The sequence below is a fragment of the Dromiciops gliroides genome, chromosome 3, assembly GCF_019393635.1.
Source record: "Dromiciops gliroides isolate mDroGli1 chromosome 3, mDroGli1.pri, whole genome shotgun sequence".
NCBI classification, from domain to species: Eukaryota; Metazoa; Chordata; class Mammalia; order Microbiotheria; family Microbiotheriidae; genus Dromiciops; species Dromiciops gliroides.
In genome coordinates this window covers 18,930,820-18,943,935 of record NC_057863.1, presented here as the reverse complement: position 1 = coordinate 18,943,935, position 13,116 = coordinate 18,930,820, and the positions used below count along the sequence as shown (strand labels likewise).

The 13,116-nt window shown below is 37.8% G+C and overlaps 1 protein-coding gene across 3 annotated transcripts in view; it reads right to left on the bottom strand.

Annotated features, from left to right (window-relative positions):
- RSRC1 (arginine and serine rich coiled-coil 1) overlaps positions 1–13,116 on the bottom strand; it is a 409,907-nt gene that overhangs the window by 206,107 nt on the left and 190,684 nt on the right. The window lies entirely within an intron of this gene.

Sequence of the window (13,116 nt, the reverse complement as noted above, 5' to 3'; positions counted from 1 at the left end):
TTTTTACATTATTACAATGCAGAACAATTTCTATGAAAGAAAGACCAATCATTAATATGGACTCAATAATTCATCTAATAAGTGATATTTTCCATTTTACGGATAGAAATAACTTAAAATGCCATTAAAATACTCTATAGTATTTTTGTGGACAAGGAAAAGGAAAAAAAAAGTAGTTGTTCTATTTTAGCAAATAACACCAAAACTGTTATACCAACTCCTGCATATTCTTATTAGAAGAAATTTTTTAAAAGTTAAAAAAAAAATTTTAGGAGAAACTGGATGGCACAATGAATAGAGCGCCAGGCCTGGAATCAAGAAAACCTGAGTTCAAATTTGGCCACAGACACTTACTAGCTATATGACCCTGGGCAAATCACTTAAACTTGTTTGTGTTATTTTCCTCATTTGTAAAATGAGTTAGAGAAGGAAAGTGTCAACTATTCTAGTATCTTTGTCAAGAAAATTCCAAGTAAGAACATGAAGAATTGGACATGACTAAAAAATGACTAAACAATAAGAAATAAACTCCTAAAGATTCTTATTAGAAACAATTTTTTAAAGAAAGATGCTCTTTCTGAAAAATACCAGTAGTTTGTTAGAATATCCCTGGATATCTGGATTGCAATCTGGTTTTCCTGCCATACTAATATATAAGTAAAAGAGGACTATGAGTACATAAGAAACAAGAGGAGGGAGAAATTACTAAAGATAAAATCATAGAAGATGATTCCAAAGAAAAATCTTTTAAAAGTGTTTTATGTAATGTTCTTTGCAACATATTATGTTTTTTATAAAAGTGGATATGCTGTTTAGTGATTTAAAAAGTCAACAGTGAAGAGGAAAACGTAAGCCCAAGGATATGAATTAACATAGATTTCAAAACAAGACACTCGGGGCAGCTAGGTGGCGCAGTGGATAAAGCACCGGCCCTGGACTCAGGAGTACCTGAGTTCAAATCCGGCCTCAGACACTTGACACTAGCTGTGTGACCCTGGGCAAGTCACTTAACCCCAAATGCCCCGAAAAAAGGAAAAAAAAAGAAAAAAGAAAACCAAAACAAGACACTCAATTAATAGATTTCAAAACAACAATGTGCCAAATTTTACTTAGGAGCTCCATAGAGAAAAATCTATGTCTGGCCCCTTTATTCATATTAGTAATGTTATTGTCAGTAATAATTGGTTGTTTTTCTTTATTCCGGAAGAGGACCACAATGATGTCACTCTGTTGGGATCAATGAGCAGTCTGTCCAGTTTAATAGGAACTCAGAAGGCTCTACCACAGAACATTGGGAATGGAGATGTCTCCAAATCTGCACGTCTCACGTTTCTGTTGAGTTACTGGAATTCTTCTCTGATGCAGGCACACCGTGCTGGCTGGGCCTGTGCCGGTGTCTCCCATGTCTTCCCATCAAATCCAGAGATCGTCAGAGAGACCTTGAGAGAGTCCTTGTTTGTTTGTTCCGACCCCGGCATGAGTGCTCGCCTTGTGTGAGTTCTCCATAAAACCGTCCTTTAGGGCAAGTGCACATGTGCCATTCGAGCCATGTGGCCAGCCCATGAGAGCTGCGCTTTCTGCAGTAGAGTATGAATGTTTGGCAATTTAGCTTGAGAAAGGACCTCAGTGTCCAGGGCCTGACCCTAACGGCTGATCTTCAGATCTGCCTAAGAGAATTCAAACGCAAGCAGTTCCGTGAGCTGGCCCGGCGCTGGTAGACTATCCAGGTTTCACAGGCCAGCACGATGGCTCTGCAGACCTTCAGTCTGGTAGGCGTCTAACACCTCTTCTCTCTCACACTTTCCTTTGGAACCTCCCAAACACTCAGCTCGCTCAAGAAATGTGTACTTCAACCTCAACATGTAACATCCCTGGAAAGCAGCACTGTGAGGTCGCTGCAGTTAGGAACTGGGAAGGCCTGTGGAGACCAGCTTCAGCGGGATGCTTCATTTTGCAGATAAGGAGAATGATGCAGAGAGGTGACCAGCTCAAGGCTCCCAAAAGGCTTTTCTTACAGCAATCCTGTGAAGTGGACAGTGTCATTACTGTTATCCTTTTTTTTTGCAACAAGGAAATTGAGGCACAGGGTAATTTTCCTATTATGTGTCTGGGCTGGGCTGAAAACTCAGATTTCCCAACCACTCACTCCTCTTTCAATGACATCCTGCTAACTTCCTGAACACATCAGTTCTCTGTTTTACCTGAAATGATCCTTCTGCCTTCACTGCAGAAAACCCCTTTGAAAAATTATAGTGCCTACAACTTTACTGCATTTACAAGTGCCAGGAAGTGCCCTTCGCAGCCTTGTAATTCACCTCCTCCTTCCCCACCTTTGTCTACTTCATTCCCTAAATCTGTGTCTATTCTAGCCTCCTGTTCCTTCTTCCCAAGCCTAGGCTGGTCTTCTCCCTCAAGCCTTTCTCTCTTTTCTCAGCCATCTCCCTCTCCCCCTCTCTCTGTCCCCGTCTCCCCCTCACCTTCCTTCCTCACCTCCCTATTTTACTTGTTTGCTTCTTCACATCATTCCCATGGCCAAGACCCCCAAAGTAAGGGACCTCCCGCAGGCTGCCTGCACCAAACCTCACATGATCGTTGCCTTTTCTGACTATTCCCACTACATTCCTCCCTCACTGCCTTCCTCCTACAGCAGGTCCTTTCTGTCATACAACAGCAGGTTGGCAAGGCATGGAGAAAGAGGCAGCAAGGTACTCGCTCACACACACACACACACACACACACGCCCATGAAAAAATCTCATAAATAAGAATTACATTTAAAAAAAATTTGAAAAACAAATGACAATACTCCCCCACCCCCACCCCCCAATAAAACACCGGAAGTATTTAGAATATCTGATAGCATTGGGTCATTACTTTCTGTGGCATTTCAAAGTTGTTCTTTATATTTAAGGGCTTAAGAAACCACTGCAAGTTGGCCAGCTTGGTACATACCAGTTACTTGGTAAAACGGTTTGTTCAATGTCAAAGGCTCCAACTTTAAAATGCCTTGTTCTTTAATTAATAAAATATTGTGAGTGTATGTGTGTGGAGAGAGGAGTGTTTAAAGACTGATTGATAATGAGCCAGATTCTCATACTGTGTAGTATGCATGTTAAACTATTGCCAAGATAAACTCTTAGAAACTACATTAACTCCATCTAGTCAATAGGTTACCATCTGACAGGCCTTAAATAGTAACATGCCAAATCACTATGTAGAGAATAGCATTAGTATTACAATTAAAAAGCATTTATTCTCTGTCATAATAAACAAGAAAATTACATAGAGTTGATCTTTGCTCTCTATGAACTCATAACTAAAGAGAAACTGCTAGAATAAACTAAAATAAAAAGTAGAAAGAATAATATCAGAATATTAGTCCAACACATACAAGGATCCTAAATTACTTATGTCATATTGTATATATGTAGGGCAGCTAGGTGGAGCTACAGTGGATGGAATGCCAGGCCTGGAATAAGGAAAACTTGAGTTCAAATCCCTCCTCAGACATTTACTAGCTGTGTGACCCTAGGCAAGTCACTTAACCCTCTATGTCTTAAGTTTCCTCATCTATAAAATGAGCTAGAAAAGGAAATGGAAAAACACTCCAATATTTCTGCCAGGAAACCCCCAAATGAGGTCATGATAAGGAAGGCATGGCTGAAAATGACTGAACAACAAAAAGTATATTTTAGGGGTAGGGAATAATGTAGTAAAAACCTTAGTGAATCACCACAAAATCCAAATGTTATGAAGCATAAATAATGAATGTAATAAGGGAGAGCTTTATGGCTTGAAAAAATTAAGACTCCTATGACACTAACATGATACCAGAAAGCACTTTATACTGCTAGGTCCTGATTAGTGTGAATAAAGAATCCCATGAAGCAGTTGCAGTATTTGAATTCAAACTGTCTATTACCATTGGATTGAAACCAATTACAGGCATAGCTTGGAGATATTGCAGGCTTGGTTCCAGACCATGACAATCAAGTGAATATTGTAATAAAGCAAGTCATATAAATTTTTTGGTTTCCCAGTGCATATAAAAGTAATTTTTACTCTATGCTATAGTTTATTAATTATGCAGCAGTATTATATCTAAAATGGCAATGTTCAAACTTAAATTAAAAAATACTTAATTGCTAAGAAATGCCAACCACCATCTAAGCCTCAGTAAATAGCAATCTTTTTGCTGGTGGAGGCCCTTTGTCTCAGTGTTGAGATTACTGACTGGTCAGGGTGGTGGTTGTTGAAGGCTGGGGTGGCTGTGGCAATTTCTTACAATAAGGCAACAAGGAAGTTCGCCACATCAATTGACTCTTCCTTTTGTGAAACCTTTCTCTGCCCCATGCAATACTCTTTGATAGCAGTTTACCCATAGTAGAACATCTTTCAAAATTGGAGTCAATCCTCCCAAACACTGCTGCTGCTTTATCAATAGAAATTTATGTAACATTCGTCAATATTGTTGTGTCTCAGGGAACAAGGAGGTCTGAAGAGAGGGAGAGAGATGCAGGCATGGCAGCCAGTCAGTGGAGCTGTTAGAACACAAACATTTATCAATTCAGTTCACCATCTTACATGAAAGAGATTCATAGTGCTCCAAAACAATGACGATAGTATCACATATTTTACCTTTTTTACAAATCGAAGGTATGTGGCAACCTTGTGTTGAGCAAGTCTGTTGGCACCATATTTCCAATAGCATGTGCTCACATCATGTTTCTGTCACATTTTGCTAATTCTCGCAATATTAAAACTTTTTCATTATGACTATATCTGTTATGGCGCTCTGTCGTCAGTGATCTTTGATGATACTATCGTCATTGTTTTGGAGCACTATGAATCTCTTTCATGTAAGATGGTGAACTGAATTGATAAATGTTTGTGTTCTAACAGCTCCACTGACTGGCTGCCATGCCTGCATCTCTCTCCCTCTCTTCAGACCTCCTTGTTCCCTGAGACACAACAATATTGACGAATGTTACATAAATTTCTATTGATAAAGCAGCAGCAGTGTTTGGGAGGATTGACTCCAATTTTGAAAGATGTTCTACTATGGGTAAACTGCTAGCTGCCCTACATATATACAATATGACGATATGTGACAAAGCGAAGGGCAATAAAATGAGCCGTGCTTGTACTATGCTTTATATCATTATAACTGTGAATGGTAAGAATTTGAGTCCCTGTGACTACTTCCCAGGATTCACTATTGGAACCCAGCTGTTTACGGACTGTAAGGACTAGAAAACATTAGGGATGGGATGGATGTTGCAGCTCACCCACTTCTCCTACTTTCCTGAGCTTTCAACCACAGCAGGCTACTAAATGTTCACATTATGTAAGATTTATACATCTATTTTGTGGTGGTTGATGAAGTTTCAAAAAGTCACCCATGCCAAGGATCCATGCCATGTCAATTGGTGGAAATAGCAATGGATTTGGGGGTTAGGAGACTGGAGTTAAACTTCTAGTTTCGCTATTCATTTCTGTGATACCAGGGAAGTCAATTAATTTGTTTCCTCATCTGTAAAATAAGAGGTTTGGAACATAAAAAAATAAATTTTACACACACACACACACACACACACACACACACACACACACACACCCCTTAGGATGCCTTCCAGCTCTAAAATCCTATTAACTTTCAGAAAATAATCCTTCCCTTAGTATTACTTTAGGCATTATTAACAGCAAAGAATACCACACAGGGCTGTGTATTATTTAAATAGGATAGAGGTAATAGTGATATGTGATGATGCCAAAGTTCCTAATGAATGTAAAAGAAACAGGAACCAAGACACTGATGTAAAGGGTTTCAAGCCAATGGTATAAAAGCTGTCCTCGTCGGCGGTCTGTCTCTTGTGCCGTCCCTGTCATGACTTCATCAATATTGGGGGAGCTCCTTTTGCCCTGTGCTGAAAGCAGACTTAATTCAATTATAAGTCTCAAAACTGATCAAATGGTCCTGAAGTGGAAAATGGGAAGAGATTATTGGCAAATGAATAAAGATTTGTATTGAACTAACACACAGGAGTACAGCAGGTCTTTTTTTAATCATTCCCTGTCTTAAGTCTTCTGGGAACCATGAGTTTCCCTTCCCCTCATGCAGCACATCGATTTCTGAATTAGACTGCAATATTAAATAATTAATATACTTGCCATGATTGATGTTTTGCATTAGTTGAATATTAGGTTATCAATCAAAATCCACTTGGTTTAATGTAATAATATTGAAAAAGTGTCAAGGATTGTTCATCCAATTTGTAGTTGAGGCAGCACAGATAGTAATATCTGTGTACCATGAGTCTCTGAAGCAGGAAATGCAGAAGCTGAGCATGCATGAGGCAGACGTGATGTATCTAACTAGGACAGGTCTAAGGTGGTCCTAAATAAACCGTGTGGCACCTATCAGTTTCAATATGAAGCTTCTTTCCAGCATGAAGATGCTGGGCATTGATCATTCAATGACAGCTTGGGGAGAAGCACAACTAAGACACTTTTATCTCTATTATGCCAATATTTAATTCTTTTTCTAAAAATTATAATAATCCCATTTAAAATTCTGAAAATGCAGTTGTAATATATCTGGTACTCTCTCAAAACATTTCTAGCCAAGGCAAGATCTTTTGTCCTTGATCAGTTATTAATGTTAGGAATTATTTCCTCAAACATCAAGTCCATTCAAAAATATTTATTGAAAGCATACAATGTAAAAAGCATTATGCTCAACCATACCATGAAAAAGAAACCTTACTTGCATGATGAGCATAGGAGGACAACAGACAAAATAACAATTCACATGGGATTTATTGGTTGAAAATAAAATTCTACCTAAAGTTAATTTCTCAAACAGTTAATGCCACTCTTTCTGTAAATGATATACTCCTCTGTGCCCTCAGCATTTACTATTTATCTACACAGGTCAAAATATTAGCTTAGATAGCATGATGCATATTTACTTGAATGTTCTCTTTTAAAAATAATTTCTCAAAACTGAGGGACTCTTCAGTTTATATATCAGGTATAAATATTAATTTTCATATTTAAAAATATTATCATATAAAAAAGACTGTTTAAAAAAACTAAATACTTCCTAAAGCAGTTTTCAGTTTGCAGCTAGGTGCTGAAGGCAGCTAGGTGGCTCAGTATATAAAGCACAGGGTTAGGAAGACCTGAGTTCAAGTTCAGTCTCAGATACTCACTAGCTGGGTGACTCTGAGCAAGTCACTTAATCTCTGAATTAATCGAGTGGAGAAAAAAATTGCAAAACACTTTAGTATCTTTGTCAAGAAAACCCCATGGACAGAACTGGCATGCGATGGTACATGGGGTTACAAAGAATCAAACACAACAGAACAACTAAACAACAACAAAAAGCAGTTTCAAGAGAGAGAAATTAAGCAAATAAAAATTGAAGCTAGAGAAAAGCAACCTAAAATTTCAATTGGGAAGAAGTAGATAGTTTGAAAATAGTTATACAACAATAAAGGTTACTAACAGAAGTAGCATAACGTTACTGATTTCACTGCCCAAGACTTTAATAAATAAAATATTAAATATTGTTACTAAAAATAACCTAAAGCTACCCACAAATTTGCACTTATCATACAAGTGAAATATATTTACAATCAAAGTTTCTCTATTTAAAACAGTCATCACCAGTTATTAGTTTAAATGAACATGGATACTGATATGAACAGAACTTAACTGCTACTTATAATTATACTTACACTAAAATATTCTTTGGAAATATGACAGTAGAAAACTAAAGCCAGTTTGGTATTCTCTGCTTTACAAAACTTAACTTACAATTATCTTATTTTTTCCATGGTGGTGAATGTCAATGCTTTTTCTGAAAGAGTACTCTTATTAGGGCTTGAGTTTCTCATATTTAAATTGGAAATGATCTTTGTTCCACTCTTCTTTATATAAATTATATAACATAGTACCCTGTATATGATAAGGGTTTAATAAATGTTTGTTAAATTAAATTGATAACATTTTTTTCATTATGTGATCAATCCCTCCACTGAGTATAAACATCACTATAAACAATTTTAGTGGCATATAAATACCAATAATATGACAGCTCACAACAACTAGGTTTAAAAATTAACGAAGACTTTTTTTTTTTGGAGTGAGGGATCCTCATTGTTTTTATGAAAAAGCTAAGGCCTCATATATTGTGGCTACATTATTTTACAAAACAGAATTCAGTATATTTATTTATATGTACAAAATTATAAAATTTCAAAGATTACCTAGTAAAATTTAAAACTGAGAAAGAATCCCCTTAACCAATGATCATGCTACTGTTGCTTGCAAACCTGTGGGGAAGAACCTACCCTTTTCCAAATAAGTCGCTGTTTGCATTCATCCAAAACTGCTTATTTGTCACTTCTATCCCTTACTTTTTCTTCTGTTTTTTGAAACTAAGCAGAATAAATTTAAGTGTTCTTCCACATGAAAGGTCTCCAGATAATCACTTCTACCAGAAGCTCCAAACTGAGCACCACAGTGGCGCCCAGGGAAACACTCGACATCTGCTGGACACCATGACAAGTACTCACTGGTGGAAGACCACTGTTCCCACCCTGCATCATGCTATATTCCTTTCTAGAATGTTCTCGAGGGGGGTATCCTAGGAAAGTTCAGAAAAGGAGAGGGTTGGGGGAAGAGGAGGTGAGTTCTATTTTGCATAGGTTGAGTTTGAGATGTCTATGGAACATCCAGGTTGATATGTCTAAGAGTCAGTTGGTGACGAGATAGCAGATCCTGAGGGGTTATGACTGGCTATACAGATTGGAGAATTATCAGTATAGGGAAGACAAAGAACCTTTCAATATTCTTGACAACTCTAAAAAACAAGAAACTATGGATGGATTTCTAGTCTGCAAGAGTGAAGGTAGTTTCCATTCCAGGATCACCCCAAATCAAGGAAATTGTAAATCAGAACTATTAATTATTTAATCCAATTTCTTAGTGGACCTCTAGGCTACATGGAGAACTGAGTGGAGGAAGCAAACATAATAAATGTGCTGATCATCGTATTTGATGAAAACTATCAAGTTTCTTCCCTAGATTACCTCAGTGTGTGGTAAAAGACTTGTCATGGAACATGTTGAGAGCAGAGGAGAAGTGAGTGACCACTTGCAGAGAGGTTGTATGCAAGAGTCATCCAAGAGACCTGTGTTGGACAAGATGTGGCTCTTTCTGAGGACTTGAGGATATTAATGTGGCACCAATGTTTAGGATGGTGTGGTGGAGGAAGGCAGTGGAGAGGTAGTCTGGTTACTGAGTTACTGAAATAGTCTAGGTGAGTTGTAATAATGATTTGAACAAAAGTAGTAACTGTGGGAATGAAAGGAAGGAGACAGATACAAGAGGTCAAATCAGCAATACTCAGGGATTGGTTAGAGATAAGGCTGAATGGAGAAGAGAAGAATCCGAGACTGCATAAAGGCTTAAATACAGAGGACTAGGGGAATTAAAGGGCTATTAACAGAATTATTAACAGATTTCATAGAAGATTTGGTAAATTCAGTGTTAAGTCTGGCAGTATTGGGAAGATAATCCATTTGGAGATATCTATTAGGCTGTTAGAAATATGGACCTCAATATAGTTAAAAAGAAAAGCAAGCCCTAAGTAGTAGTAACAGTTTCATATATAGTATTCTTCCATTCTAAATTGAATATGGAAATGCTTATTTTTTATGTTACGGTCAGAATAAAAATAAAATGAAAACATATGTAGGTCTTGAGTACATCATAGAAATATTCAATTTGAAGCTCTAGTAGTAAATGAGATAAGTGATATGGTATAAAAAGAAAATTGGTAAAAACCAAAACCCCCCAAAATCCCAACAACAAAAATGAAACAGAAACCCCCAAACAAATTTTAAAAAGAATATTGGAAAAATATCCATGTGAAAGATCCAGGAGGAGAAAACTGACCAGCAAAGGGGAAAGGGAAGTATCAATCAGAATGATAAAGAAAACTAAAGAATGTATAAAAGAGGGGGCATATGTTCAAAAGTGTCAAGAAAAGTAAAATAAGGTAAGAAATCAGAAAAAGGTTTTATATTTGACAATCAGGACATGACTGATAACTTCTGAAGGTTTCAGTATTAGTAACTGGCCATAAGCAATGAATAGTAATGAATTTAAATAATAATCTATTTGGAAGATAATAGAGGGGGAAAATGAAAATAAAGTATAGCGTGACTATTCAGCTTGATATATTTCAAGTCTTTCTCCAAAAATTAAAGTTAGAAAAATATTTAAAACCAAAGCACATAATAAAAATTAAAATGTTCATTTTCAAGTGACAGTTTCTTTGGCCTCAGTTTCCACATCTATGAAATGAAGGACCGAGTAGATATGTATACCTAGAACTAAAATTCTTATGTTTATGAGACTATGGTATAAATCCCTTACCTTGCTTACTATAGCAAATATGATGAAATAAATTATAATTCAAAGCAAAAAGGCAGACAGGTAGATATTTAAAATATTAAGCACAGACCTGCACTGCATCACTATTATTATGAGTAAGGGTGTTATTTTTCTATCAAATTACTAGATATTAATTATGCTGGTTCCCTTTTAAATAGTAATAAATCTTCTGGGTCAAATTAAAAAACAATCACCCCTCCCTGCTTTCTTTTTTCCTGAAAGTGACTCATGAGTTGCCAGAGTGAAAAACTAAGTTGGTCAAAATAAGAGGTTGAAGGTTTTGAGACAATAAGCTCTACAATGCTCTCGTCTTTTCACTTTGAGCTCAGTCAAGTAATCATACATCAATTACATACCTAACTAAGGCAGAGAATAGAATAGAAAGAATGTTTGTACTCTCCGGAATTCTGATTTGTCACTAACTCTAATTTCGGTGTCCCCACTCAGGAACAAAACTAGATAAAAATCAAAGTCCTTTTCCTTTATATTGTAAAACTTATTAAGGCAAATGCCATTCCATCTATTAAGCTTCCAAACTAACCCCTCCACCTTGTCATTTATCTAGCCAAAGGATGACTAATATCCACTGATGGGCTAAAGAAAGGAGGACCCTCTAGAAAAAAGATCCTACAAAATGTACATTAGTAAGCAGAATGTCAATTTACAGCTAGGTGGTGCCATAGGGCACAGAGTGCCAGGTTTGGAGTCAGGAAGACTCATTCTGTATTCAAGTCTGTCATCAGATACTTACTAGCTGTGTGTCCTTGGACAAGTCACTTAACTCTATTTGCCTCAGTTCCTCAGTATGTTTGCTAAGAAAACCCCAAATGGGAAACGACTGGACAACAACAAATATTGATTCACAGCAAAATTCTAAAACATCATATGATGGTAATATTAGTAAATATCTATGAAGAGAAAACAATGATTAAAAAGATGTGACATAGCTCTATGAAGAAGAGAATATGGGACTATTTTTTCTTTTCTGGAAATGACTAGATAAGGAGATGAGGAAAATGCTGAGACATAGTTTACCTAGATTTTAGCAAAAGATTGACAAAGATCCTCAGTCTATACTTTTTGTGGACAAGATACAGAGATATGAACTCAATGATAGCAAAATTATGTTGATTCACAACTGGTTAAATGGCTGTATCCAAAGAGAAGTCATTTAGTGTAAACTTGGAATTTTTTCCATTGTGTCTTAGCAATTTGTGCTCGGTCCTATGTTGTTTAATATTTTCAGCAATAACTTGCACAAGGACATGAAATGGCATACTTATCAAATTTACAGATAAAATTTAGAGCTCAATTTTAGGAAGGACACTGAGATGGAAGAAAATCCAAGAGAACACACAGGATGTTGGAGTCTTGCAATCCTGACATGTAAGTAACTGGAGAAGAGAAGGTCTAAGAGGAACCTGAGAGCTACCTTCAAATGTGAAAGAGGAATGAGACTTGTTCTGTGTCACAGCAGATGCCAAAAGCAAGAACAAGGGGAGAAGTTACAGAGAAGCAAGTTGAAATATGACATAAGAGATTCCTAATTCGAACAAAACGAGGGCTTCTTAAATATGAGATTTACAAGAGGATCTGTAGGGACATGCCAACTGTTTTCAAGTATCTGAAGCACCGTCATGTGGAATAAGGATGAGACCTGTTCGTTCTATTTAGCAACAGGGAGCAGGTGGAGGATTCGGCAGTGGGAACTGTCAGTGTTCGGTTGTCTCAGTCGTGCCTGACTCTGTGGCCCCATGTGAGGTTTTCTTGGCAGAGATACCAGAGGGGTTTGCCATGTCCTTCTGCATCTCATTTTACAGATGAGGAAACTATGGCAAACAGGGGAAAATGACTTGCCCAGGGTCACACAGCTAGTCAGTGTCGGAGGCCAGATCTGAACCCAGGAAGATGTATCTTAAGGACTCCAGGCGCAGCACTTGATGGCACACTTTGGCGCCACCTAGCAGCCTGGAGTTAGGAAACCACCAAAGGGAGGACACTAGCACTGGGCCACCTGCTGACAAGGTCCTCGTGGAGATTCCTTTGGTGCACAGGAGGGATAAAAAACCTGCTGCTCTGCCTTCCGACTCTCACATTGTGTGATGCAGTGACTGCAAAGCTGAAGGGTCAGCCTTGAGGGGCGGCCCACTCTCAGCCCAGCTCATCGTGCAGAGGGCATCTGCCGAGCAGAATTCTTGGCCTCAAAGTCCTTCAGAATCTACGATTCTGACAGTGCTTTAGACACCCTATTTCCTCCCCATTCTGAGCTAAGGCCTTACCTAGCTATGGGCCCCTCCCACAGTAGGGGACCAACAGTGCTGTGAAATGCTGCCATCCTCAACAGTCAATGAGCACGTATTTATTAAGCAATTACTACTTACAAGGGAGACAAAGACAAAAAGTGAAAGTGCCTGACCTCAGAGAGGTTACATTTTACATGTGGAGAAAACAGGCACACTTGTAAGTCTCTATGAAATACAGGGTCTTAATGCAGACTTTTGGGACATGCTATATATACAAAATGAATATAAGGTATTCTGGGAAAGGAGATGCCCTGGCAGCTAACCACACTGAATTTCTTCTATAATTTAAAAAAATAAAGTTGTAGGGGCAGCTAGGTAGCGCAGTGGATAGAGCACCGGCCCTGGAT